Below are 28,000 nucleotides of genomic sequence, written 5' to 3'. Positions count from 1 at the left end.
TTGTGAGGCACTAGTAATCATTAGCAGAGCAAGCTACAGACCAGTAAAAATTATAAATCCCAGGTTTCAGTAAGATGGAGCTACAGCACTTAGAATGCCATCAAACTACATTACTTCCACAGTGTAGATTCTCCTCTTCCAACAAATAATAGATTATATGAGAGTTGTTCCTCACTGGCCTGGCATTGCAAAGGGTCTGTGGTATGGTTGGGACGACCCTTGGTTCTTTTGGGCTAACAGGTTGGATGGAAGATGGGATAGATTTCAGGCATCGTTCCCATCTTCCCTTACATTTCATTTCCACCCTGTTATCGCTATATCTCCCACTGCCCCACACTACTCCAATTGGCCACTGCCTAAATCCATAATCTTGTAGTTTCCCCCAGCCACAGCTTTGCTTCCCTTCCCACTCTCGTCATTTCCCATTAATGACTGTGATGACAATAATATCAATAGTATCAATATATGGTGGATAGAAATTAATTGATTTGATGTACATTATTATCTACCTTCATACAACTTAAGCTATCAACATTGTTCTTATTCGATAGTTAACTGTTTCGAAAGATAGCGAGAGTGGGGCGCGCCACTGACAGTTTGGCAAATATGACTTCTAAAGTTTATCATCCAAAGAGTTTTCAGAAATGTATAATAAAAATAAGAACAAAAAATGACTTATTACTAACCATAAAAAATAAAGGCCAACAATTAGCAGCTAAGAAGAAGGGACTAACATTTTTTCAAAACACACTTAAGCAAAATTTACATTGCTTTTTGCATTCTAAAATTTCTGTATAGCTCTTTCATGCTGATTTTGGAGTGATATTATAATCCCCAGACCTCCATATCAACCTAAACCTGGTCTCAAATGTGTTGGTTTCCTTCTCCTATCACACAGAGCCCACAACACTCTTCAAAAATCCTGGAAAAGGGTTCAAGAAATCATCCAAATTAGGGGATGCAGGGAGATGGTCCCCAACCTCTCTGTACTTGTGCACCCTGGCATAGAGGGATCATTACATGAATGATTTTAGTCTCTCTTCATTCAAACAAGGGCTGGGGAATAGTGGTGATTTTGGGATTATCCTTGTCCTACTCCAGGGTAAGAGATTTTTTCTTAATGTTACTCCTGCTCCTACACCTGTAAAAACCTCTTACTCCTTTACTCCTACTCCTACTTCTCAGCCCTGGGGAAAAGCCCCGGTTGATTTGTAAGGTTGGCATGTGTGTGCGTGTGTCAATGTCTCTTTTGCCTCCCAGTCCCTTCCCCAGTGCAATATAATAAAATTGTATTTTGTTACTCCTTATTCCTACTCCTACTCCTGTAAAAAATCTTTTACTCCTTACTCCTATTCCCCAGCCCTGATTCAAACAGAGAGAGGAAAGTGGCAAAGGAGAAGGCTGTTGCCTCCAAATGGCTTGGTCCTCAGATGACTGGCTTCTGCAGGATTCTCCAGAGCCAAGAGAGTATGTCCTATGGTGTAGGTGATTTTTCAAACCATTCTCCCACATTACCTTGGTAATACTCCTCCCAGAAACCAAGCGTTCAGGGAACAGAAAGCTCAAGAGCTTGCAGCATCTGTTGTTGCCAGTGGTTTCTTCTTTTTTCCCCCATCACTGTCTATAGCTGTTTTCTTGCTATAACTTCTGCTGTCAGCAAGACTACACCAGCAGAGACAATAGGATTTTGGTCTCTGCTTCTGTGTCACAATTTTGTTATATATGGAGAAAGAACACTTCCAAATTGTGTTCTTATACCAAGTAAGACAATGGATTTCTTTTACCTAACTTTGACAATGATTTTCATTCATCAAAGCAGAAGTTTGTAATAGAAGCTCATTAGTCAATGCTGTACTATTATAGCTGAAGTGGCACATACAACACAAACAAAATTTCTTCTTCCCCTTTATCTCTTTTAGAATGTCTTGGGATAGGGATCTTTCATTTTTTGACAGGTCCCAGGTCATTCTTTACAAAGCCCTATGTATACAAATAGCATCACTGTATATAGATATTAACAGTAATGACCTAAAAGTAAGTTTTAAAGAAAAAAATACTTGATCATTGCAAAAATATTGATTACTAGATCGCTGCTATATACCAAAATGCTATACACAACAATTAAATGGACAAACACAAAAATTAAAAGGGAAGGGATTATTCCCATGAAATAACTTCTGTGATCTCTTTTGAAATACAACACGCATGAGATACAACGATCAAGTTTGGTGTTTGTTCTTATGTGTGTTTTCTTATATTGTCATACACTTTGTACAGTGGCCCCTCCCCATATGTGGGGATATGTTCCGGACCCCCCTGCATATGGGGGAAAATGCATACGCTCAAACCCCATTAGTTTCAATGGGGGAGCGTTCCTGCTTTCAGTGTGCCGCACGCGCACGCCATTCATTCCCCAGTGGCTTAACCTTCCATGTAAAGTTAAAGCTGCATATGTCACAGGTGCGCTGTATATGAAGATCTTTCATATAGTGAGCTACTGAAGTTCCTAAATTACTACACAGCTTGAGTCTCCCTTATTTGAAATGCTCAGGAGCAGAAGTGCTTTGGATTTTGTATGTGTGTGTGTGTGTGTGTGTGTGTGTGTGTGTGTATATATATATATATATATATATCTTGTATTTGTACACACATACATAATGACAGAGCCAGTGTGGTGTAGTGGTTTGAGCACCGGACTATGCCTCTGGAGATCAGGGTTCAATTCCAAGCTCAGCCATGGAAACCCACTGGGTGACCTTGGGCAAGGCACAAACTCTCACCCCCTAAAAGCCTCATGATAGGTTTACCTGAAGGTCGCCATAAGTCAGAAATGACTTGAAGGCACACAACATAATAACTATAATAAATGGAATGAGATCTCTTGGCGATAGGATGAAAATCTAAATCTAAATTCATTTATGCTTCATATACACATTACACACATATCTTAAATAATATTTTATACATAATATTTTATTAATATTATTATTTTATGTAGGAAAGAAAGCTTGCATACACAGAACCAAGAGAAAGCAAAGATGTCACTATCTCAGAAACCCATTACAAAAGTTTTAGTTTTTGGAATATTTTGGATTTAGGAATTCCAGATAAGGAAGACTCAACATGTATGGGCCACAACTGTTAAGAAGTGTATACTTTCTGTCTTACAGCAAAATAAATGCTAAATTTTCCAGTCCCTGAGTAATTTTTTTGGTCATTTAAGTGTTATTGGTACGTGTTTTGGATATGGATATATGCTGATTCGGTTAAAATCTGAGGTCATTAATGATAAAAGTATCATTAACTTCACCTACTTTGGTGCTTCATTCTTATATTCTTTAAACCATGGTTGAAGAAAGGCCACTTTTATGGCTCAACAAATCTCTACATCCACACCGCCATCCCAAATTTGGGGTACCATTAATGTAAAATGCCAGGCAATGACAATTCAGTGACAGGATCAGTGTGATGTCATATGGAAGTCTTTCATGCGATCGTTGTCACTCGCACTTTCCAGATAGGATAATGTCCAGATAAATGCAGTGTTGTCTGAAAGTCCTTCCTGCAATCACGTGGGAAGGATGGGACAGGGATGGGACAATGACATCCCATCCTCCATATGATAATATCCTCCATCTATACTTCTTGAAAATTCATGTATAGCAGGTAAGATGCCATAAGACTGCATATGGGCAAACATCCCCATCTTCAAAAGGTAGATGAAAGTGTTCAAGCAACTACCAAATTTCCAGGCTCTAGAATAGATCATTAAGCAGCCAATCTGTGAACATTTGGAAAAGAACACAGCTATTACAAAGGGCCATCACACGCTTCTCAAGAACAAGTCATGCTAGACTAATTTTATCTCCTTTTTTTGAGAGAGTTACTAGATTGAAACCTCTGGGAATATTCTTTTTTAAAAAAATCAGATAGCAGTTTGTAGAATTCAGTTTTTTTAAACTAATCAAATGTAATTCTCAAAGTTCCTTTTGAGAAACAGAAAAGAAAAGAAACCTTTAAAAGTTCCCAGGCCTCAAAAGCAATTATATTTTTAAAAGTAACTTTGCAAACATGTAGGCCACCCTACTCAAGCTCCTTCTCTGCATCCATAGGATGCAAATGACATTAATTTAACAAAACAGGTTCACAGAGCACACTGGGCACACCCATAAGATAGATAGCAGCATCTGTTGCAGCCAGGCTGAGGTGAATTCAAGAGACAATTCTTCAAAACATTTACCAAGTAAAATCACAATAGGTACCTTTACTTCATCTTCTGGGCAATGTTGCAGAATGCCATAAAACACTCAGGAAAGCTTAACTGGAATGCACTGCACAGACACAACAGTAGCAGAGAAATGCTGGTTTTTAGTTATCTTTACTGCCAGAGAGGGCTTAGTAATGAGCTCTTATCTGCATCTGCATTGATTCACTATGAGGGCTCCCCCCAACTTGCCGGCTGTGTTCAAGCCATTGCTTCATGATCCTGACCTCTATGGTAAGCCAGGGTGAACAGGTTCTAAGAAGTGGAAGTGTGTGCTTCAGACAAATCATGCCAACCACTCAAGGTAGCTCTCTATTGCTAAAAGTATCACAAAGACGTCAACAGGAAAACAAGCCACACCATTTGGAAGCTCCTTGACAACCTTCAGGAATCTATATGGATCCATTAGTTTCTGAAGATGGACAACCTTAACATGAATGGAAAGGAGAATTTTAATTATGGATCCAAACCACATCAGGTAATTATATAGGTAGACAACTTAAACGATTTGCCCTTTCAGCTAAATGGCCATCGAGTGAGGGGTAGAGCACTGAAGTGGTGGGTTCTGTGGTCATGAGCTTGTTGTCCACAGGAGGTAATGAATACCTCCTTCTGTAATGACTTTTAAAGGACATGTGCAAGTTTAATTTGACATTATACCTGGGTATGTCACCGAGAGGATTCCAGTCATAATAATGACAGATTGTCTTTTTTGACTTTGGGTGTCTGTGCTCCATAAGTAGCTTGTTAGAAATACGTTACATCCAAGTTGGAGAATGTGCTCCCTTCAAAATTCTGAACAAGTTACCTTCTCACTGCTTTTAGGAAGGGTATGAAGACACATCTCTTCAAAATGGCCTTTTAGTATGTTTCGATTACATTGTCGATTGTGATGAATTTAATAGTTTCATTACTGGTCGAGTCTCCCTTTTCCAAAATGCTTCAGACTAGAAGTGTTTTTGGATTTCAATTTATTTTATTTTTTGGATTTGGGAATATTTGCATATACATAATGAGATCTTGGAGTTGGAATTAAAGCGTAAACATGAAATTCATTTATGTTTCATATACACCTTATACACATAGCCTGAAAGTAATTTTATACAGAATATTTTAAATAATTTTGTACATGAAACAAAGTTTGTGTACACTGAATCCTCAGATTTGCAGTTTGGGGAGGAGTATTTAGGATTTTTTCAGTCAGGGAGCTCTAGTGCCTCACCAAACTACAATGCCCAAGATTCCATGTAATGCAGCCATGGCAGTTGAAGTGGAACTGCTGCACTATAAATGGGTACCATGAAAGGCCCCCTGATTTCAATTAAAACAGGATGCCTGAAGCCAAAAAATGTAGAGGGAAACAGACCTGTTGTTGCTATGGAACTGCCAGGGTTCAAAGAGAGACAGTGTACATCAATTACCACTGAGACCATGACCATGAAATGCATCCTACATTATGTGATCATGTTAGGAGAAGGACTTAGAACCATACAGCTCTGGTTGCAGGAAGGAAGAGAGCATGCAATGCAAACGCAAGCAAACATGGTAAAATAAAGGTAACATTTCCAGAGAACATATAATGTTCAAAAGCTTTGACTGTTGATTGTAATGATGTCTCTTTAAAAAGCCATTTACTAACCTGGAAATAAGATGGGAGCAGAGGAGATATATATATATCAGTATCACTGAAAAAAATGACACTATGTTTGAATAAACACCTTCATGGCTTCCCAAGATGGTAATACTTGTCATATTTATAAGAATATGAAAAAATCCCCCAAACATGAAATATCATACTAAACTGTAAGGTGTTTCAAAAATAGAATTTCTACACTGAAACACACTCAAAAGTGGTGCCCTGTAAAACTAGCACCAAAGAACTGCCGATGAAAATGAAACACACAATACAAGTCAATAGCTTTTCAGATTTGAAGGCAAAAATTTTTTAGTTATTTTAAATCTGAAAGTTGGTGGGGTGTGTGTGGAAGGCCATTTTTGCTCTTAGCACAAGTTTTCATTAGATTACAGAGTCACAGAAGTTTTGCACTCAAAGGGGGGGGGGGAAGTACATATTGTGTAAACTATATTGATAAAGTTGGAATCCTTACAGACTACACATGTAAGAACTGGATTGGTAGGCCAGACTGAGATCCATTGAATTATACAGTGATCCTGGCAACATAGAGCCATGCAATTCTAAAGCTTTCATGCCATGAAGGAAATAGTAGCCCCAGTTGTTTATCTCTAGCATCTGGTACTCAACAGACATATTTCCTGTGAACTAGCAAATTAAACTCTGTGTGCACTTAAGCAATTTTAGACACTTCTCTTAATGGTCTGCAGGGGCAGGGTGGGTGAGGGGAGATGCTCATTAACTTGTAATGTGTATAATTAGTTCAATCTGTTCAGAATGTGGTGAGCCAGCCCTGCTGCATTTGGAGCATCAGGCTCATTCACTGGTGTGGGGCCTTGGGCTTTCCCTCTGAGAAGCTCTGACCAGAAGGCACCAGTAAGTGAATGTACACAGCTTCTTTAACTAGGTCCACCTAGCTCATTAATCCCACAGTGATGTGGCCATGGACTCTGGGAGTTGTAATCTTTAAGAAAGGAACGTTTTCAAGCTGTGCATACAACTGGCATTAGCTCTCCAGTGCCTCTCGCAATAATTCTGTGCACACATACCAGGGAGGAAGCCCCCTGAACACAGTGACACTCTGACTAAATATGCATAGCATTTTATCATCATTGTGCCATCCAAAACTCTGTGGACTAGAGATAGTAGGAGCTCAACCTGGAACCACATTTAGCTATTTTGCCACAGTAATATCTAACAGAATTATTTGCCAACATCTAAATGCCAGAGAGCAAGAAAGACGAAGCAGATATAACATTTCAACAAGAAATGAAAGAAGTTATCATACCTCCTTAACCAGCATTACAAGAGGCAAAACAGCCCCAAAACTAACTTTCAGCATTTTTATACTTGTTCTAAAATCCGTCGTTAATCCTACCTAATCCAAAAATTTGTCAGTTAATCCTAATTCATTTCCCCACTTGTCTATTATTTCATCCCCAAATATAGTTAGAATGAATACAGCAAAGGCAGGGACAAGTTGCATGAAGAGCAGACATTAACTAAATGATGTCACATTTCAAAAAGAGAGAGAGAGAGAGAGAGAGAAAGAAAAAGAACTGAACTCCGAATAAAGTTCAGAATTATCTTCATTTGAGTATAGCAGTTTGGAGTCAAGATAAACATTTGGAGTCAAAATAATCATTTGGAATCTTAAATATCCTGCCAAATCTTGCTCACCAGGTAAAACTTACTCTGTGAATATTATTCAAATGTCAGACTCATGAGCCTATGAAGCACCTGCAATCCGCAGGGGGAACATGGTCTTTGGCTGGCCAGAGTGTTTTATTTGGCTGGTGGCTGGTAATTACCTTTTGTTAAGTTGAAAAGAAGCACTGTGACAAGTTAACATTATGGACAGTGATTTAAAAAGGGAAGAAATGAGAGGTGTGTGTGGTTTTTAAGGCCCTCTTCTTATAAGTCTCCTTCTTGCCTGGGAGACATTTTATAGTCACAGTACTGAAAAACCCTTTTAGCTTGGAAGGATGAAGTATCACACATGTATTGTTCGTGTAGCTATGGTAACCTACAAATGACACCAGTGTTTCTATTTCATACACAAATGAGAGGACAGCTGTGGGGACCACATGCCTGCCAAAAAGAGTATTATTTGTGAACTGGGATGGCTGGGTCTGAAAAATTACGATTCATTTTTAATTCCTCAAAGCTCTGATTTTGTTTTTAAAGCATTAAAATTAAATAAGCAATAAACACAGGTTTATTAACATATATTCATTAGTTCTGTTCAAACTTTGTCAGATTAAGACTAGTGGTTGGTTCCCTATTCTTGTTTTATCCCTTTTTGAAAAGGTGGGGTGTGCATGTGAATGATTGTTAAACTAATCTTCCCGTGTCCTTTTTAAAAGGTTGATCCCTTGCCCTCTTCCCTCCTCAAAAACACTTTCAGGCTGTCATCCTAACTACATTGACTTGAGAGTAATCTCCATTGAAATGAATGGAGCTGAATCAACTAGAATCACCTTATCAGGCTTTCCCAAAGGCTGCCAGTTTATACATACAAATGTTTTCACTGTCCTCAGAGAATCTGAGTAAACCTCAAAAGAATAAGTTTATCAACTGAATCTGCAGTCTTAAAAGCATGTGTGGGGGGATTCCTCTTGCATCATTCTCCAGCACAGTTGTATAGGTTTAAAAAACAAAAACAAAAAATATCTGGAACAGATATTGTTCATCTCCAGGTTAACTATGGAAAATTAAACCCAGATATACAATGCATTCAGATAAACCCATATTGAAAAGTTCTTCTAGTGATGAAATAATGGGATCTGATGGAACAAATGGGCCCTTTTCTTCTTTTTAGATGAGCAGATGAAACAAAATTGCATTGAAGAAAGTGGTTTCTTATAAGTAAATCTGTCACTGATTATGCTAGAATTAGACTGATGCCTGTTGACTCATTTCAATGCAAAATCTTCACCACTGCTCCAAGAAGTTTCATCATACATAAAGAGATTTCCCCTGCTAATCTGTTGTTATGCAAACTGATTTTCATTTAACATAAGGGATAGATTTTAACACTTCCCTTGAAGCCTAAACAGTTCTTTTTAATACCTTTTCAGGTATCAACTAACTAAACAATGAAATGCATTTATAAAAACAGACTAACAAAAGAGCAAGTTTACTGACTCTAAAGCTGCTGCACATTATATTAAATTACAATGCTATTCTTATTTCCTTGAGCTTTGATTAGCAGAATTAATATTAATAGACATACTTCTGCCTCAAGCTTTACAGAAAGAGCAGCTGGTTGCAAGTGTGATCTACAGCACAGAAGCTATCCAATCCTAAAATTTCCATGATTTACATTTGAAGGGCATCTGCCCTGCTAATGACATGCTACCTTAACCCTCAAGAGCCTTGAACTACTTGCTCCAACTCAATATTCTGAAGTTAGAGCAATCTAGTAAATTCCATCTGTAAGCAGGTCTTTCATTTATGCTGGTCAGTGTGATTCTGAAGAAAAACACTACGTTGCTTTTTCTGTTTTACTGTAGAGCTTGCTCTGTAAACAAAGAGCAGAGACTGATTACAGTAGATGGTCAGGTGTAGGACTGGAGAAGTGGCTGATGGCTGTCTGAAAATGTGATGCTTGATCCTAGACAGCTGGAAGGAACTACATCCATGTACAAGGATGATATCTGTGAGCATGAAATAATCTTTCAGGCAAACAAAGTAAGAGGCAGAGAGTAGGGGGGAAACGAGGTGCAAACAAAACAAAGGTCACCAAGAACTGGAATGAATGTTGATTTTTACAGAGCAGAGTATTACTGTATATACTCATGTAGAAACATAGAATCATAGAGTAGGAGGCGACCACAAGGGCCATCCAGTCGAACCCCCTGCCATGCAGGAACTCACAATCAAACTTATACTCAAGTGTATACAGTAAATACATTTATTTCTTCCTTTCTTCCAGAGAACATCTAAACCAGTGTTCTCAGATGGCAGGATGAGACCCCAGGAGGGCACAAAAGTTGCTCAAGGGGGCATGAGATTTCAAGGTCCTGATCTCTCCTCCTTCTCCTTTTTTCCCAAATGTTTTTATGTTAAAATTACACATGCATAGAGTTAAACATTGAATTTGCTTATATAAAACTGTTCTAATTTGAATATTATTTCCTTATGAAATGTTAAAATATGAATATATGTGAATGTGTAATTGAATATATGCACACTAATAAAATAAAATATTTTTATTTATATTCTAAATGGGGGGACGATGACGATGTCCACATGTAGATACAAAGGGGGTCCCCAAGGGTAAAAAGCCTGAGTACCACTGAGTATCTCCTTTTCCAACACAAACTTTTCCAGCATAAATTAAATGTTTACTTTTCTGCTTCTTCTTACTCTTGCATACTCATGACCATGCTAATGACAAGAAAATGCACAAGAACAAAGTAAACAAAAAAACTAATGCAATAAGAAAAGGAAACTCAGGTGCATCTACTACATCAAACAACTTTTTTTAAAGGAGAAAGTCTATCGGTTCAGTAACTGATGCCAACTCCATGTTCAGGAGCTAAGTAAGATTGGCAGATTGGAATCCAAATATGGGATGTTATAGATTTACTCTGCCATAAAGGCTTCCAAGTCTTATCTAGATGATGCGAGATTCAGAAGGCTGGGATCTTATTATAGACACTGTAACTTAGATCTGTCCTATTATGGTTAATTAAAGGTATGTCTGGAATATATCAGATATTTCAGTTTCATTAACTGTCATGGTTCCACTCTGAGGAACCCCCTGGGAGTGTTAGCTGCTGAAAAGGGAGGAATTAAGAATTAAATCAATTTAATTCTATACTATATGCTGATATAAGGGGGATGTAGTTTAGAAGAGTTCACTGATTCTCAGGCTATATGATGTGGAGGACTGGTTATTTGTTTCTTATATATCGGGGACAACTATATTTCAGCCAAATGATTACAACTGTTTCTTTCTTTCTTGGAAGATTACTGCAGACCAGGAGCCAATGGTTCCCAGACCAATATCAATTCGTGAACCACCTCTTTGAGTAGCACTGGACCGGAGCTCTGTAACAGATCATTCTAGGAACCTCCCCCAACTTCAAATGCCATGATTCCTTAGGCTGGGACAATCAAAGTGGCATGAAACTGAGATAACTATGTAATGCTGATATAACCGAAATCACTCAGGATGAAAAGGAAAGGGCTTGTGTGCACAGTGGAACAACGATTTCTCAGACTTCACCAGTAGTTTGTTGCTGTGTGCCTTCAAGTCTTTTCTGAGTTGTGATTATATTATCTTTTCTGAGTTGTGGTGAACCTATCACAGGGTCTTCTTGGTAAGATTTGTTCAGAGGTTGTTTGCTACTGCCTTCCTCTGAGGCTGAGAATGCGTGACTTGCCCAAAGTCACCCAGTGGGTTTCTATGGCTGAGCAGGGATTCAAACCCTGTCTCCCAGAATTTGAGTTCAGCACTCTAACCATTACACCACACTGGTTCTCTCACTAGCAGTCTTGCCAGCATAACTTTCCAGGTTCCCATAAAAATATATTCTTGCAACATGCCTAAAGGAAGTACAAAGCCACCAAGTCACCTGCAGAAACTGAGAAATGCTTCCAGTGACAGGGACAACTTTATAGTAATTTACAGGCATTTGTAGAGAGGTGGACTAGTCACCTTTCCAGACTTATTTGCAATACTCCCGTTTGTTTTGTTTGCTAGCAAATTGGCAGTTTACTGCTGGAAAAACATTTTTCAGGAACTAAATGAAACTAGAAGGAGCTTAATTTAAAGGCTTCAGTTGTAGTGTAGTTGTTATGGTGTTGGGCAGGTTCAAGTTCCAAGACCTCTTGATGACCTTGGGTCAGTTACTCTCTCATCAGCCTGTGATCTAACTCTAAAAGCTGTTGTGAGGATAAAGTGGGGAGAAGAGCCAAGTATGCTGCCTCAAACTCACTGGTGGAAAGACATGATATAGTGTAGTTAATAATAATAAAAAAGCTAATGCACGGTAATAAATAAAGTTTCCATATTATTGCAGTCCATACTAATAAGAGAATCTGTATCTAACACTAAAATGAATTACTGTATTTCTGACCTCAGAAGCTGGATGGCATTTGTCAGGAGTACTTTGATTTTGAGTTCCAACATGACAGGGGTTGGACTGGATGGCCTGTGTGGTCTCTTCCATCTCTATGATTCTATGACTCTAAAATTTATAATCTAGATAAGCCTTTTAATTTATTAGGGAGCTAATCTCTTCCTACTGCCTGATGTGTCTCCTCAGAAACTAGTTTTTCTTCCAAGATGAAGACCACCTTCCAATTGCTGACTAGGTGACCTTGTCTGGAATCCTTGCCCGGAATATCCAGATCTTAACATTTCAACATCAACCCCAGGACTTTGTGCTTCAGGGCACTCAGTTCTCCTCACACAACGGCTCAGACTTACTGGGTTCATTTGTGGATGTAGTCTCAAAGTTACCAGACCACTCTGCCCCTGTTAAAACAAGTTGGAAAAGATAAAGGCCCTGCTTGCTCTTATAGCCTACCTGGCATTCAGAGGCTGCCTCAAACTTCTGAAAAGGTTTTGTCCCATAATGGGTCAGATTACCACAGACAGCAAAGCTGTATAATTTCCACACAGAAAATGGGGGGTGGGGGGGCTCTCACACTGAGCCTTTATACCGTTTTCTTAAGGTCTATTGTTAAACTGAAGCCTCCTTGTCTTTTCAAATTCCTTCATGTGAATGGATGAGGCAAGACATCTGCCAGGGTGCACTCACATTTGCATGCAAATCAGAGATTTAAGGGGGACACACATGCCCACCCCACTGGACAGACAGCACCAGTCTCTTTTTCACCATACAAAATGGGAATTGGAAAGGAAAACACACACACACACACACACACACACCCTGTATACTTTTCCTGTCTTGGGTGACTAGCTTTAATTTTTTTTAAAATCTCTTTCTCTTTCTCCCATTGCAGCAAGATAATCTGGTTTAAAAATCAACATGAACAAAGGGAAGAGAGGGGGCTAAGAAGGAAGAGAGAAAGAGATTATGAGGTGGAGGGGAGGGAGGGGAAAAAACATCAACCCTCGACTAACCAGAGAGAAATAAGAAGATTCAACTGCATGGAAGGTGATCGTCTGGGAAACATTCTGGCAAGAATGCTTGCACACAGAGAGGTGTTCTTTAAAGAGATATGAAGAAGAGAGAGAGCATTAATATAATAATAATAATAATAATAATAATAGGATTTATTTATATACCGCCCAATCACTGGGAATCCGAGCGGTTTACAACAGAGGATACGACCAAATAAGCATCTTGACTGCTATCCTAGCCATTGCTGGACAGATCTAACTTTCCTGGCCGCAAGAAATCCGCCGAAGCCAGCAATGCAACGGCAAAGAGACCACATGGCTCACTTGCACTGAAAGCTTTCCAGGGCTCTGCGGAAAGACAATGGGGCAGGAGCACCTCAGTCTGGGATGAAGCCTCCAGAGCAGGGCAAAGAGGCGGCGGCCTGGCAGCCTGGCAAACTTTGCCCACTTTTGGTCAATGATGGCGAGCCTTCACCTGAGAAACCCCTGGGGCTTCAAGCTCAAAGGGTAGCCCCTGCCCCCAACTCTGCCTCCCTTCAGCAAAGAGGGAAGGGACTTGGACCAAGTTGCCTCATCCTTCCCTACCAGGCAAGACTTGGGGGATGAAGCAACTCAACCGAGGCAATTCCTCTTTACTCTTTCCCTTCCAAGGGGGCAGCAATCACAGACCAAGTCCCCCCCTGGGTCTGTTACCCTGGGTCCCTGTGTTGGCCCATTTCTAGCCAGGAGCCAAAGCTGTGTAAGGCTTGGAGCGTTGGACTACTGCATATACTCATGTATAAGTCTAGAAATTTAAGTCAAAAAATAGAGGCAAGAAATCTGAGTTGACTTATCCATGGGTCAATGTAAGTACTGTACTTTAACTCATTCCCTGGTGAAAGGGAAGAGTGTAATCTGCCCTGGAAGCACTGACCCCCTTCTACTCTCCCATCCACCCAGCCTTTAGGATGAGCACAGTTATTCCCGCTGGAATTTTGTAAGCTCTTTGGCATTGTTTTCCTTTGCTTCATGGATCCATTGTTACATGGCCCTAAATCTCACCCTCGATTTATCCATGGGCCATATCAAAATCCATCATTTTGGCCCCAAACTCTGCCCTTGACTTATTCATGAGTTCGATTTCTAGTTGAGTAAATCCTGGAGACCAGGGTCACTGGGTGACCTTGGGCAAGTCACACTCTCTCGGCCTCAGCAGAAACCTGCCAAGAGCACCTCCTCTGGAGAGAAACCCAAAAGTGAACAAGAAACTTGACAAGCAACCCCCAGGAGAGAGGAAACACGACAACAACAACAACAACCCACCCTTTCTTTCTTCCTTTCAGTCCCTGGTTGCAATGCCCTCGGCCACCTTCCCAAACCAAAGCCCACCTTTGCCCAAGGAACTCACTTTTCCAGGCACTCCAAGCAAACCCATCCCTAGTCCCTGGGCTCTCCAGGCAAAACTCGCTCCTTCTTTTCCTCTTGCTTCTTCTTCTTCTTCTTCTTCTTCTTCTTCTTCTTCCCTCCTTCTCTCTCCTTCCTCCCCCTTTCCCTCTCCTTCCCTCCCTCCCCGACCTTCCCCCAGCAGCCACTCTGGGGCTCCTTCCTGCCCCCTCCCCCCAACTCACCTCAGAAGGGAGCCCCGCTGGGACAGAAAGGCAGGCAAAGCAAGCAAGCAAGCAACTCCTTCCCTCCTTCCTTCAGCGCAGGAGCCGGGAGGGATGCTCTTTCCGGCCGCCCTTGGCTCTCAGGTGGCCCACCACCATCACCAAGAACGCCCCCTTCCCCTGGCAGGAAAGAAGGAGGGGGGAACCAGCGAGGAACAAAGGACGGAGGTCCCAGAGCCAGGTCTTCTTCCTCCTCCTCCTCCTCCTCCTCCTCGAAGCGCAAGGCTGTAATGTCCCCTCTGGGCAGCCCCAGCAGTGCCTCCCTCGCCTTCTCCTCCTTTGCTTCTTCTTGTCCTCCTCCTGGCTCTCCCTTGCCTTCCTCTCTTCCTGCTGCTGCTGCTTTCCAGTGTCTGTCTCTGTCTTTCTCTGGCTCTCTCCTCCTCCTCCTCCTCTTCCCGCCCTTCTCTCGGGGTTGGCCTTGCTCCCGCCCGCCTCCGCTGCGCACCTGGTGGCAGCCCAAAGCGGGTCAGCTGGTGGCCGCCCTCGCCATTGGCTGCGCCCTGCCTCCCCCCCCAGCCAGCCAGCCAGGCCCCAGATGGAGAGACAGAGAGGCAGGAGGCAGCAGGACAAAGGCAGGCAGCCCTTCACCCTCCTCCCCCCCAGCTTCTCCTCTGAGCAGATGGCCTCCTCAGCGCCCAGGAAAGAGGAGGAGGAGGAGGAGGAAGGCCAGCCCCCGCCCCTGGAGGAGCTCTTTCTTCTTCTTCCCAGTCGGGCCAGAGGGAGGGCAGCCCTCCTCCTCACCAGGAAAGGGCTACTCAAAAGGGAAGGGCCTCTTGGGGATGATGATCCCTCCTGGGCACAAAAGCCAAGCTCCAAAGGACACAGATAGTAAATGGAAACTCCAAGTTCTCAACATGGAGGACGTTTTGGGGATCCCTCTTGGACCGGAAAGCTCCAAACCTTGGTATCAGGATAAAGTCATGTTTCTTCTTGGTGATGCTCCAAATGGAGGGTGTTTGGGGAATTTCTCCTGGATAGGAAAGCAAAGCTCAAAACACTCATGCCAATGTAAATTCAACTTTCTTGGTGATGCTCCAAATGGAGGACCTTTTGGTATTCCTCCTGAACAGAAAATAAAAGCTCAGAACCACTAACACTGTCAATTCCAGCTTCTTAGTGATGCTCAGAATGGAGGACGTTTTGGGATTCCTCCTGGACAGAAAAGAAAAGCTCAAAACACTCAGCTCAATATAAATTCAACTTTCTTGGTGATGCTCCAAATGGAGGATCTTTGGGGAATTCTTCCTGGACAGAAAGAGAAGCTGAAAATGCTCAGAGGGATAGATAAATAAATAATAATAAATGGTTTATTTATATACCGCCCTTCCAAAGATCAGGGCGGTTAACAAGAGATAAAAATACATGGATACATAAATATCAAATATGTAAAGTTAAAATACAATAAACACAAATAAAAACAATAACAAATAACAAATAACAAATGCCCCTAGGTTAGATACCCATTGTCTGTGCGGTCGTATGGCGGGGGGGCTTATAAGGGCTAGTCGGGGAATGCGATGCCAAACAGGTGGGTCTTCAACTCCCGCTTGAACTGGGCCAGGGAGGTGGCTGAGCGGAGCTCTGAGGGCAGCGTGTTCCAAAGGGCCGGGGCGGCGGTGGAAAAAGACCTCCTAGAAGTGGAGGATAGCCTCGCCCCGGGAACCCTAAGGAATTGCTGCCCAGATGTTCTGAGGGTGCGAGGCGGAATGTATGGGGAGAGGCGGTCCTTCAGGTAACCTGGGCCCAAGCCATTTAGGACTTTATAGGTCATTACCAGCACCTTGTATTGCGCCCGGAAGCAAATGGGCAGCCAATGGAGGTTTTTTAGAACCGGTGTTATATGGCTGGCCCTGGACGTGCCAGTGACCAGCCTTGCAGCCATGTTCTGCACCAGTTGAAGCTTCCGGGTTAGGTACAAGGGCTGTCCCATGTAGAGTCCATTGCAGAAATCCAATCTCGAGGTTACCAGGGCATGTACCACAGTTTCAAGGTCCCTCTGGGTCAGGTATGGGCGCAGCTGGCGAAGCAGCCGAAGCTGATGACAGGTGCTCTTGACCGTCGCATTCACCTGAGCAGTCAGGTGAAGGGACGAGTCAAGAAGCACCCCCAAACTGCGCACGGAGTCCTTCACAGGGAGCGTGACCCCGTTCAGGACAGGTGGAACCACCGCCATTCCTGGACCAGGGGAACCTATCACGAGTACCTCCGTTTTCTCTGGATTCAGCTTTAGTCGGTTTTCCCTCATCCAGCCCATTACTGACTCCAAACAGGCCATGAGAGGAGAGACGCCATCCTCGGTCGCTGCATCAGTCGGAGACATAGAGAAAATAATCTGGGTGTCATCAGCGTACTGATAACCCCGCGCCCCATGTCTCCGGATGATCTCTCCCAGCGGTTTCATGTAAATGTTAAATAGCATGGGAGACAGAATGGCCCCTTGAGGGACCCCAGTTTTAAGGGGCCTCTCATCGGAGCACACGTCTCCCAGCTGCACCATCTGGGACCTCCCAGAGAGGTAGGACCGGAACCACTGGAGCGCAGTGCCCCCGATCCCCACCTCTGCCAGGCGTCCCAGAAGGATACCATGGTCTATGGTATCGAAAGCCGCTGAGATGTCCAAGAGCACCAACAGGGACACGCTTCCCCTGTCGATGCCCAGACGGAGATCATCGACCAAGGCGACCATGGCCGTCTCAACCCCATGACCAGCCCGAAAGCCAGTTTGAAATGGGTCCAGATAATCCGTTTCATCCAAGACCCCCTGAAGCTGGATTGCAACCGCCCTCTCGATCACCTTCCCTAAAAATGGCAGCAGTGAAACAGGCCGATAATTATTATACACCAGGGGGTCGAGGGAGGGCTTTTTTAACAAAGGTTTTACCACGGCCAATTTGAGAACAGATGGAAATTGCCCTTCCCTCAAAGATGTATTAATTATCCGGTGCAACAGAGAGGTTACAACCGGTCCCCCCTGGGCTGCTAACCACGAGGGACAGGGATCGAGAGAGCAGGTTGTCTTCCGAACGCTTCCGAGGATCTTGTCCACATCCTCGGTACTAACCGACTCGAACTGATCCAGCTTAACTAAGTCCACGGAGGCCCTGGACGCTTCTACGTTAGGTTCTGCTTGAATGTCGGCGTTAAGACCTTCGCTTATACGAGAAGTTTTATCCACGAAAAAGTCGTTAAATAGGTCGCAGCAGGCCTTAGAAGGTTCAAGGATCTGGTTCAGGGCAGGAGGGAGCTGAGTTAGCTCCCTGACTACCCTGAACAACTCTGCTGGACGCGACTCCGCGGACGCGATACGAGCACCATAGAACGAATTCTTTGCTGCTCGTATCGCCTCTCCATAGTCCTCTAACCGTTGGGCTAGGAGAGTCTTGTCGTGTGAGCGAAGGTGTTTCCGCCAACGGTACTCTAGCCGTCGCAGCTCCCGCTTCCTTGCCCGGAGATCTTCCGTGTACCAAGGCTTACGTTTGGAAGCAGGTCTGAGAGGGCGCTTGGGAGCGATACTGTGTATAGCCCTCGAGAGACCGGTATTCCAGATACCAGTCAGGGCATCAACAGAGTCGCCGTCGCTTCCAACCATGTACCCCTCTAGGGCTTCCTGGAACCGGGCAGGTTCCATTAGCCTTCGAGGGTGGACCATCCTAATAGGTCCACCACCCCCGAGAGGGATCTGGGTAGAGACCTTGATTTTCACCTCAACCAGGAAATGATCCGTCCATGGCAAGGGGGAAATATCAAATATTTCCGCCCACGGATTTTCCACATCAGAACAGAAAACCAAATCGAGGGTATTACCCGCGCAATGCGTGGGACCCTGGATTAGCTGGGACAGGCCCATGGCAGCCATGGTATCCATGAATTCACGAGCCGCACCGGATGGAACATAGCTGGCCGTGAGTGAGATGTTGAAGTCACCCAGGACAAGTAGCCTGGGCGTCTCCAACATCAGCTCAGCGACCAGCTGTGTCAGCTCGTTAAGGGAGTCCGTTAGCGCACGGGGTGGCCGATACACCAACAGAATCCCTAGACTGTCCCTAGCTTTAAGGGTCAGGTAAATACACTCAATATAGGATGTCTGTCTAATGTGGTTCCTAGTGAGGGACACGGTGTTCCTATGTATCAAGGCCACACCCCCCCCCCGCCCACCTAACCTGGGCTGGTCCTTCACCGAGAACCCGGCAGGCAGGGCCTGAGCCCACACTGCATCCCCTTCAGGCCCCAACCAGGTCTCGGTAATGCAAGCCAGATCACAACGACGGTCCTCCAACAGGTCGTGGAGGATGTGGGTCTTGTTGTTAATTGATCTGGCGTTGCACAGGAGCAGCGACAGGGTTTGTGGCACGGTTGGAGCGACCCTCAGGTTCCTTGGGTTGGGAGGGGGACCGGAAGGAGAGATGGATATGAGGCATCTATCTCGCCTTCCCCTGGAACGCAAGTCCCTCCTCCCACCACCATACCTCCCCCTGCCCCACACTACCTCAATAGGAGCTCCGCTCAGAACGATGTCATCCCCTTCCTCCCCAGCCCGCGCATTCCCGCCGTCCATACCCTCCCCCCCGCCCACCCTACACAAACAAATAAAGGGCAGAGGTAAGACACTGCAGACATCCTCTGCCCAATCTAACCCACAGCTTCCCTAGCCCCGTAAAAAACTGCGCAGCTGCGCAGCTGCGCAGTTTCGGAGTCCTGCTGGTGCTCCGCAGTCCGTGGGTGGCACTCCCGGGGCGGTGCGCAGCTGCACACCTCCGACACCCCGGGAGGAGGCCACCCGGCTGTAGAGCGGCTTGGCCGCGGGCTCCGGTGGAGAAGCAAAGGGGGCGTGGCGGGGAGGTCCGACAAGCGGCTTAAGAGCTCGCCGCTCTCACCTGGCGAGCTCCACAACCCAGCCTTCCCCCAGAGTCTTAAAGTGCCCCTCTCCGGCTGCCGTCCAAGGGCCCAAGCTGCCTGTGGCAAAGGAGTCCTGCTGGTGCTCCGCAGTCCGTGGGTGGCACTCCCGGGGCGGTGCGCAGCTGCACACCTCCGACACCCCGGGAGGAGGCCACCCGGCTGTAGAGCGGCTTGGCCGCGGGCTCCGGTGGAGAAGCAAAGGGGGCGTGGCGGGGAGGTCCGACAAGCGGCTTAAGAGCTCGCCGCTCTCACCTGGCGAGCTCCACAACCCAGCCTTCCCCCAGAGTCTTAAAGTGCCCCTCTCCGGCTGCCGTCCAAGGGCCCAAGCTGCCTGTGGCAAAGGAGTCCTGCTGGTGCTCCGCAGTCCGTGGGTGGCACTCCCGGGGCGGTGCGCAGCTGCACACCTCCGACACCCCGGGAGGAGGCCACCCGGCTGTAGAGCGGCTTGGCCGCGGGCTCCGGTGGAGAAGCAAAGGGGGCGTGGCGGGGAGGTCCGACAAGCGGCTTAAGAGCTCGCCGCTCTCACCTGGCGAGCTCCACAACCCAGCCTTCCCCCAGAGTCTTAAAGTGCCCCTCTCCGGCTGCCGTCCAAGGGCCCAAGCTGCCTGTGGCAAAGGAGTCCTGCTGGTGCTCCGCAGTCCGTGGGTGGCACTCCCGGGGCGGTGCGCAGCTGCACACCTCCGACACCCCGGGAGGAGGCCACCCGGCTGTAGAGCGGCTTGGCCGCGGGCTCCGGTGGAGAAGCAAAGGGGGCGTGGCGGGGAGGTCCGACAAGCGGCTTAAGAGCTCGCCGCTCTCACCTGGCGAGCTCCACAACCCAGCCTTCCCCCAGAGTCTTAAAGTGCCCCTCTCCGGCTGCCGTCCAAGGGCCCAAGCTGCCTGTGGCAAAGGAGTCCTGCTGGTGCTCCGCAGTCCGTGGGTGGCACTCCCGGGGCGGTGCGCAGCTGCACACCTCCGACACCCCGGGAGGAGGCCACCCGGCTGTAGAGCGGCTTGGAACTTCACGCTTCTTTGTGATGCTCAACATTTTAGGAATTCCTCCTGGACAGCAGGTGGAAATGGAGGCCAGGTCCCGGGAGAGGAGGAGGGCCCTGGCCTCTGCCTGAGGCCTTCTTCCATGGGGCTGGCCCTTCTCTCCCTCTTTCTCCCTCTCTCCTCTCCTTGGCTTTCTCTTTGTGTTGAAGAGCTGCCTGGAGACACAAAAGGGAACTGAGGGGTGATTTAGCAGCAGCGACAACAACAAGGGAAAGAGTGCACACCTCATTTGCTGGCTTTGGAGAGCCAGAGAGAAGAAGGAAAGCTTTCCATTAAGTTTGTTCTGGATGCTGAAAAGATAGGGATAAATGGGTGGGCCAGACTAGGACTCTGGAGTCCTGGATTCAAATCCTGGCTCAGCTGTGGAAACTCATTGGGTGACCTTGGGCAAGTCACACTCTCTCAGCTTCAGGGGAAGGCAAGGGCAAACCTCCACTGAATCTTAAGTGTCAGCATAGTGTGATGGTTTGAGTGGTGAACATGACTCTGGAGACTTGGGTGCGAATCCTTGCTCAGCCATGGAAACCCACTGGGTGACCTTGGGCAAGTCACACTCTCAGAGGATGGCAATTGCAAAGCAAACCCGCTCTGAAGAAGCTTGCCAAAAAATCCTATGATAGGCTTGCCTTAGGGTTGCCATAAATCAAAAAGTATTGGAGGCGCAGATCAACAAAACAAACCAGTGAATTAAGCTGTCCTGTTTGTTCCTATGTTTGTTTCTCACATATTCAAATCTTCAAGCAACAGAGCAGAGGAAGGGGAAACTTTGCTTTAAGACACAAGTATTTTTTTAGTCACAAGATGAGGTTGTACAGAGAAGTTATTATCATCCCAGCCAAGATCCTTTCCTCCACCACATCTTTTTATTGCAAGCCCTCCTGAAGTGGCTTGCAATAAAGGTGTTAAAATTAAATACTGTATAGTGTGCCCAACACATTTGTGGCTTGGACATTTGAGGATTTCATTATTTTCAGATTCTGTAGGAATCTCTAGGTCCTCCTGCAGTCAGAAGTTGCACAAGTGGACATAGGACCTTATCACACTAGATGAATCCCCGGCAGAAACGGGATTTAAAAGTAGAAGAAACCTGCAAATTTGCATGGCAGAAGGGGTTGGACTGGATGGCCTTTGTGGTTTCTTCCAATTCCAGATTCTTTGATTCTAGAAGAAATAATTTCAGCAGATGTTACTTGCCTGGGAAGCAGCACTTTTCCACCCAACCATGAAAGGCACAGAAGCTCTGCCCCTTACTAGCAGCTTAAAGAGAATCAATGAGGTGTAGTGGTCTGAGTGTTGAACGATGCTCCAGGAGTCATTGTTTGTGGTTGACTGCCCTCAAGTCAATGCTGACACAATGCTGATCCCCCATCTACCACTGCTCTGCTTGGGTCCTGAAATTCAGACCCCTGACCTCCCTGGTTGAGTCTATCTGTCTAGCTTGCAGTCTGCCTTTCCTTCTACTACCTTCTACCTTTCCTAGCATCATTGCTTTTTTCTAATGAGTCATGCCTTTTCATGATGTGGCCAAAGTACAACAGCCTCAATTTGATCATCTGTGCTTCCAGGGAGACATCAGGCTTGATCTGTTCATGACATATTTGTTTGTGTTTCTGACTATCCATGGTATCCTCAGCATTCTTCTGCAGCACCACATCTCAAATGGGTTGATTTTCTTCTTATCGGCTTTCTTCACTGTCCAGCTCTCACATATGTACATGATTATGTGGAATGTAGTGGCTTGGATGATTCTGGTTTTAGTGTTCAGTTGTTTATCTTTACACTTTAGGATTTTGTTTAGTTCTTTCATAGCTGCCTTTTCCATTCCTTGTCTTCTGATTTTTTGGTTGCAACCTCCATTCTGAACAATGTTTGATCTAAGGTATTGGACTTCTTTTACAGTTCGGATTTCCTCATTGTCTAGGTTGAACTTAGGTAGATCCTTTGCGGTCATTATTTTTTATTTTCTCTGTTGAACATTAATCCTGCCATTGCACTTTCTTCTTTGACTTTCCTTAGCAGTTTTTCCAAATCTGTGCTGTTTTCTGCTAGTACAGTTGGCCCTCAGTATCCATGAGGGATCTGTTCTGGATCCCTCTGTGGATACTAAAATCCATGGATGCTCAAGTCTTATTGTCCTCAATGGTGGAATGGCCATGTAGTTGCACTACCATTGCGGGCAATGGAACTTTGCTGCCCCAGCCACCTGAAGCCCACCTTGCTGCTCTCATCATGGCAGGTGGCAGCCTCCTCTTCCCCCCTGCCGCAGCTGCCTCTGCCACCTCTTCTTCCTCTTCCTTTCCCCTCTGCCTCCTCTCACCACACCATGGCTGCCTCCTCCTTTTCCTTCCTCCTCCTCTTCCTCACCACTGCTACCTCCTCTGCTCCCCCCCATGGGCTTACCATCCGCGCATGCTGGAATCCATGGATGGCAAGTCCATGAATACAGAGGGTGGACTGTAGTATGGTGTCATCCACATATCTTAGATTGTTGATATTTCTTCCTCCTGTCTTCATTCCTCCTCCTTCTGAGTCTAAACCTGCTCTGCATATGATATTTTCTCTGTACGTGTTGAACAATTAGGGAGATAAAATGCAGCCTTGTCTGACCCCTTTGCCAATTGGGAACCATTCAGTTTCTTTTTTTCTTTTTTCTGTTTTAACAGTAGCCTCTTGTCCTAAGTAGAAATTTCTCATCAGGACTATCAGACGTAGTGGCACTCCCATCTCTTTAAGAGCCATCCATAGCTTTTCGTGATCTATGCAGTCAAAGATTTTGCTATAGTCTATAAAGCAAATGCTGATTTTCTTCTGAAATTCCTTGGTACATTCCGTTAGCCATTGCATGTTTGCTATGTGGTCCCTAGTGCCTCTTTCTTTCCTGAACCATGTTTGCACCTCTGGGATTTCTCTTTCCTTGTATGGCTGGAGTCTATTTTGCAGAATTTTGAGGAGAATTTTGCTTGCATGGGAATTTAATGCTATGGTACTATAGTTGCTGCAGTCTTTTGTGTCTCATTTTTTGTAGATGAGGATGTATATTGATCATTTCCAGTTTGTTAGCCACCATTTTGTTTGCCATGTTTGTTGAAATATATTAATTAACACTAGATCTGATTTCATTTGTATGGAATGTAGCAGTTCAGTTGGAATATCATCTGTACCTGGTGATTTATTTTTATTAATTTCTTTTATTGCAGCTTCCACCTCGCTTTTTAGATTTTGGAATTCATCTTCATGTGGTTCTTTGTTCCACGTGACATTCATCTTTTTCATTTCTTTCATATAACTTTTCTGTATATTGCTTCCAGTGCCTTTTTATTGAAATTCCCATTTAGCCATGGAAACCCACAGGGAAAGTGATACTTTCTTAGAGGTAGGCAAATGATACTTGCCCCACCCTTCTGGTTTGCCTTAGGGTTGCAACACAACAAATACAACCAAAACCATGCAAAGTTAGTGTAATAGGATTAAACTGCCTAAATCTCACAATCATTTTAGCAGCTGAATAAATATAACATGTATATTTGACTGCTGTACAGGATTTATATATATCCCCACACATCTCGGTTCTAAACCTGATGGATGGTTTGTAATTTTTTGTTTGTTTGTTTTAAAAATCCTATATGGAAATTGTTTTTGTGTTTCAGTTGGCAAACAGCCTGGGATAGATTGCCACGTACAATGATTACATACATGTGCTTTCTTTTGTTTGTACATATGGAAGAAAACAGTTGGCTTAAAAATAATAATTAAATATCTCTTTAAATTAATTGTAAATTGAAGTTACATCACACAGTACTATCCAAAGTAGCTAATAATGAGATAAAATACAGTGGTGGCTGGGGGCTTCCATGTCAGTTGAGCATTGAGTCGGATACAAGGTTAACCTGAATTTTAAAGAGGTTGTACCCTGTCCCCAAGATAGTTCAGAATGTTGTATAACTAATTTAAATTTTGTACTAAAACCTGGAAAACATTTACCTACACATTTACCACCACAATAAAGTACATGGAACAAATCTTACACTATAGAAAACATTATGTAAATCAAACAAATAGAAATAGTTCTTCTGTTTGTTGTGCAAGTTTTGTTCCTTTGCTATCTGAGAGACTTTGGAGTGATGGCCATAATCAGATTTTTGTTGTTTTCAGTTGATAGTGACCCTGTCACAGGGACTTCTTGACAAGATATGTTCTGAGTGGGTTTGCCTTCCTCTGAGGCTCCTAAGTGTGTCACTTATCCAAGGTCACCCAATGGGTTTTCATGACTGAAGGGATTTGAACCTTGGTCTCCAGACTCATAGTCCAGTGCTCAAAACCACTATACCATGCTGGTACATAATCCAGTTGGATGAAACAGTCTGAACCCTTCCAGAATGTGTGTAGAGATGACATGATGAGAACATGATGATAATATGTGTTTAATTTGCTGTTGTTCCCTTCCTCAATTCATGGGGACAGGCAAGGGGGAAAAAAAGGATGCATGGCCTCTGACAGCAATTACACCTTTCTCCACGTGGAGGACTAACCAATGAAAAGCAATTCTTACAAAGCACACTTCCATTAGGGTACATTCCACCACAAATCCTTGGTGCAATGAAGAGACCGTATTCTCAACACTGCCAAAAGTGCTTGGTCAAGAGGTTTTGCAGCCTGAAGCAAAACCCCAATGTCTCTTTCTTTGCATTTAATTTAATTTTTTTTAAAATCTATTACAGTTCTGTCCTGTCTATCAATTTAAAAAGAGCACTCAGGGTAACAAGAACAACAAAAACTCTGTCTTGTCTGGATTAAGTTTCAATTTATTTGCCCTCATTGGGTCCATTACTGATGACTGACACTGGTTTAGGACTAGGACAGCCTCCTTGGATTGAAGTGTAGTAGTAGAATTTAGTGTAGGGATGCCATATCCCGCCTGGGGGTGGGACTTTCCCGGTTTGGGGCGAGTCCGCACGGTCCCGCCCCGGTTTGGCCCCACCCCCGGGACACCCCCCCTGCGACGGACGCCAGGCAGGGAAAGGAGCCTCGCATGAGCAAGGCCCCTTCCCTGCTTGGCCTCCTCCACCGAGGGAGGTGGCCTGGCTCTGCTCCCTCTTTCCCGGCCTCTGTGAAGGCCAAGCCTCCACAGAGGCCGGGAAAGGGAGGGGGGGCCGCCCGCGATTGCGGCGATTGAGGCGATCACGGGCGCTCTCCTCCCTCTTTCCCGGCCTCTGTGAAGGCCAAGCCTCCACAGAGGCCGGGAAAGGGAGCGGATTCCTTCTCCGCTTGGGCTCCGTGAACGGAGCCCAAGCGGAGAAGGAATCCTTGCTGAGCGGAGGGATTCTTTTCCCCTTGGGCTCCGTTGGCAAAAACGGAGTCCAAGGGGAAAAGAATGCCTCCCTGGGGGCGGATTCCTTCTCCGCTTGGGCTCCGTGAACGGAGCCCAAGCGCAGAAGGAATCCTCCCCTCAGCGAGGCTCTTTTTCAAATGTAGGACCCCCAAAAAAGGTCCTACATTTGAAAATTTTGTCCTACATTTGTCCCGGTTTGGAGGCCCTGACTAATGGCAACCCTAATTTAGTGTCACAACTCCAGACAACCTCTCCCAGTGGTTTCATGTGTATGTTAAATAGCATAGGGGACAACACAGAACCCTGAGGGAACCCACAGGCCAATGGCCAGGGGGTTGAGGAGGAGTCTCACAGCAGCACCTTCTGGGTTCGCCCCTCCAGGAATGAATGGAGCCACTGTAAAACAGTACCTCCAAGTCACATCCTAAAGAGGCGGCCCAGAAGGATACCATGGTTGATGGTATCGAAAGCCGCTGAGAGGTCCAATAGAACCAACAGGGTCACACACTATGTTTTTAATCGTATTGTTCTTTTAATATTGTTCAGCTGCCCTGAGTCCCAGTTCCAGGAAAAGAGCAGGATACAAATAAGTATAATAATAATAATAATAATAATAATAATAATAATAATAATCAAAAAATTTAAAAGAAAAGCTGAGGCAATAAAATCATCAAAATGGGTCACTTGCAGGAAATGTGGCTTTACATCCTTTCTAAAAGCAACAAAACTGGGAACTGGTTGCAGCTCTGAGGGAAATGCCTTCCACAAAATGGGAGCAAAATGAAGATCCCACCTCTGTTTTAAGACGTGTTAGTACATTGCAATGGATTCAGAACGCAACAGCCAAGTGTAAATCTTTCAGTATCAAAGTAATGTGATTTCAGTACCATGTATCACTCAACAATTTAGCTGCCTCTGGTGACGTTAAGGCAAGAATGGCTGGAGGCCCAGTCCCTGCAGTGAATCCACCTTTGATTTTACTGCTTCTACTCCTATAGCTGTTTTGAAATGAATGGAAGCTCTTCTGGTGCTGGATACCAACCCTTCAGAGGTTTGACACTGACAAAGCTCCTGTTCAACATGGCAGCTGTGCAAGGGGCAGCATTAAAATCCAGAGTAGATTTGCCACCTCCACAGTGGCAGATCCACCAGCTGCTTTTGAATTTAGGAGTGGGAAACATGTGGTCCATGGCAGGGTACATATCTCTTCCATTTATTTAGTTACTTAGAACAGGTTCTATATACTATTGTATATTCTTCTGTGTATTTAGAACAAGATCTGTCCTACTAACATTTCTGCCTATTTAGATCTAGATTTATCTTACTGTCTGTTTTGCCTTTTTAGTTATGTAGATCTTTCCCCCTGTCTCTTCTGCTTATTTAAATATTTAGGATTAGGTTTATTCAATTGTCTCTTCACTCTATTAGTTACTTAGAATTAAATTTATCCTACCATCTCTTTAGAACTAGATCTATCCTACTGTCCTTTTTACCTATTTAGGCATTTAGAACTAGATCTATCCTACTGTCTCTTCTGGCTGTTTAGTTATTTAGAACTACATCTATCCTACCTTTCTATCTCAATGTTTTTTCTGTTAATAAAAGTTATTTTCTTATTTAAACAAGAAAGCAGGCTCTGTATGATTGCTTTCCAGGGAATTAGACAAGCTCTTTAACCAGTTTAATATCCAGGAGGGAATCAATCTGAATACACACATGCTGTGAATTCACATTCTGCTATCAGTAACTAAAGCATAGATGACTTTTATGACTGTTGCCAATTTAGTCAATGCAAGAAGAGTCATTGCTGGTGCACTAAGAAGTGCTATGCTAAAGTACTTCTTGCCATCATTGTCCAGGGACAGCACAGAGTAAAGGGATACTCTCAAACTATAAAGCTGAACTTCTGTGGGAGATGACCACTTTCAAAATAGGTTGAATCTCAATCTACAGGCAAGATTTCCTAGTGACCAGTAGATTTTCTAATTTGTTAAGGCTACATTTCAGCTTGTTCACCAACATCCAACCCATTGCAGTCACTGTTCAAGGATATGTATCATTACAGCCATTTTATCATGACACTTTTATGAGCTGC

At 44.6% G+C, this 28,000-nt stretch overlaps 1 protein-coding gene across 4 annotated transcripts in view; it reads right to left on the bottom strand.

Annotated features, from left to right (window-relative positions):
* Positions 1-15,031, bottom strand: part of LRRN1 (leucine rich repeat neuronal 1) — a 41,261-nt gene extending 26,230 nt beyond the window's left edge. The window contains exons 1-2 of one of the 4 annotated variants that reach the window (XM_089519963.1): positions 14,607-15,031; positions 13,000-13,085 (exon numbers count right to left, since the gene is read on the bottom strand). The gene's annotated coding sequence lies outside the window, so the exon portion shown is untranslated. Of the gene's footprint in view, positions 1-12,999; positions 13,086-14,386; positions 14,483-14,606 lie in introns of those variants that run through there. The other 3 variants (XM_089519973.1, XM_089519943.1, XM_089519954.1) reach the window with 3 other exon arrangements.
* Positions 15,032-28,000: the final 12,969 nt, after the last annotated feature.

Source organism: Sceloporus occidentalis, unplaced genomic scaffold (assembly GCF_023333645.1).
Source record: "Sceloporus occidentalis isolate IW3139 unplaced genomic scaffold, rSceOcc1.0.p SCAF_1, whole genome shotgun sequence".
Lineage (NCBI taxonomy): Eukaryota > Metazoa > Chordata > Lepidosauria > Squamata > Phrynosomatidae > Sceloporus > Sceloporus occidentalis.
Note: the sequence above shows the minus strand (reverse complement) of the source record. Positions and strands in the feature narration are given on the sequence as shown.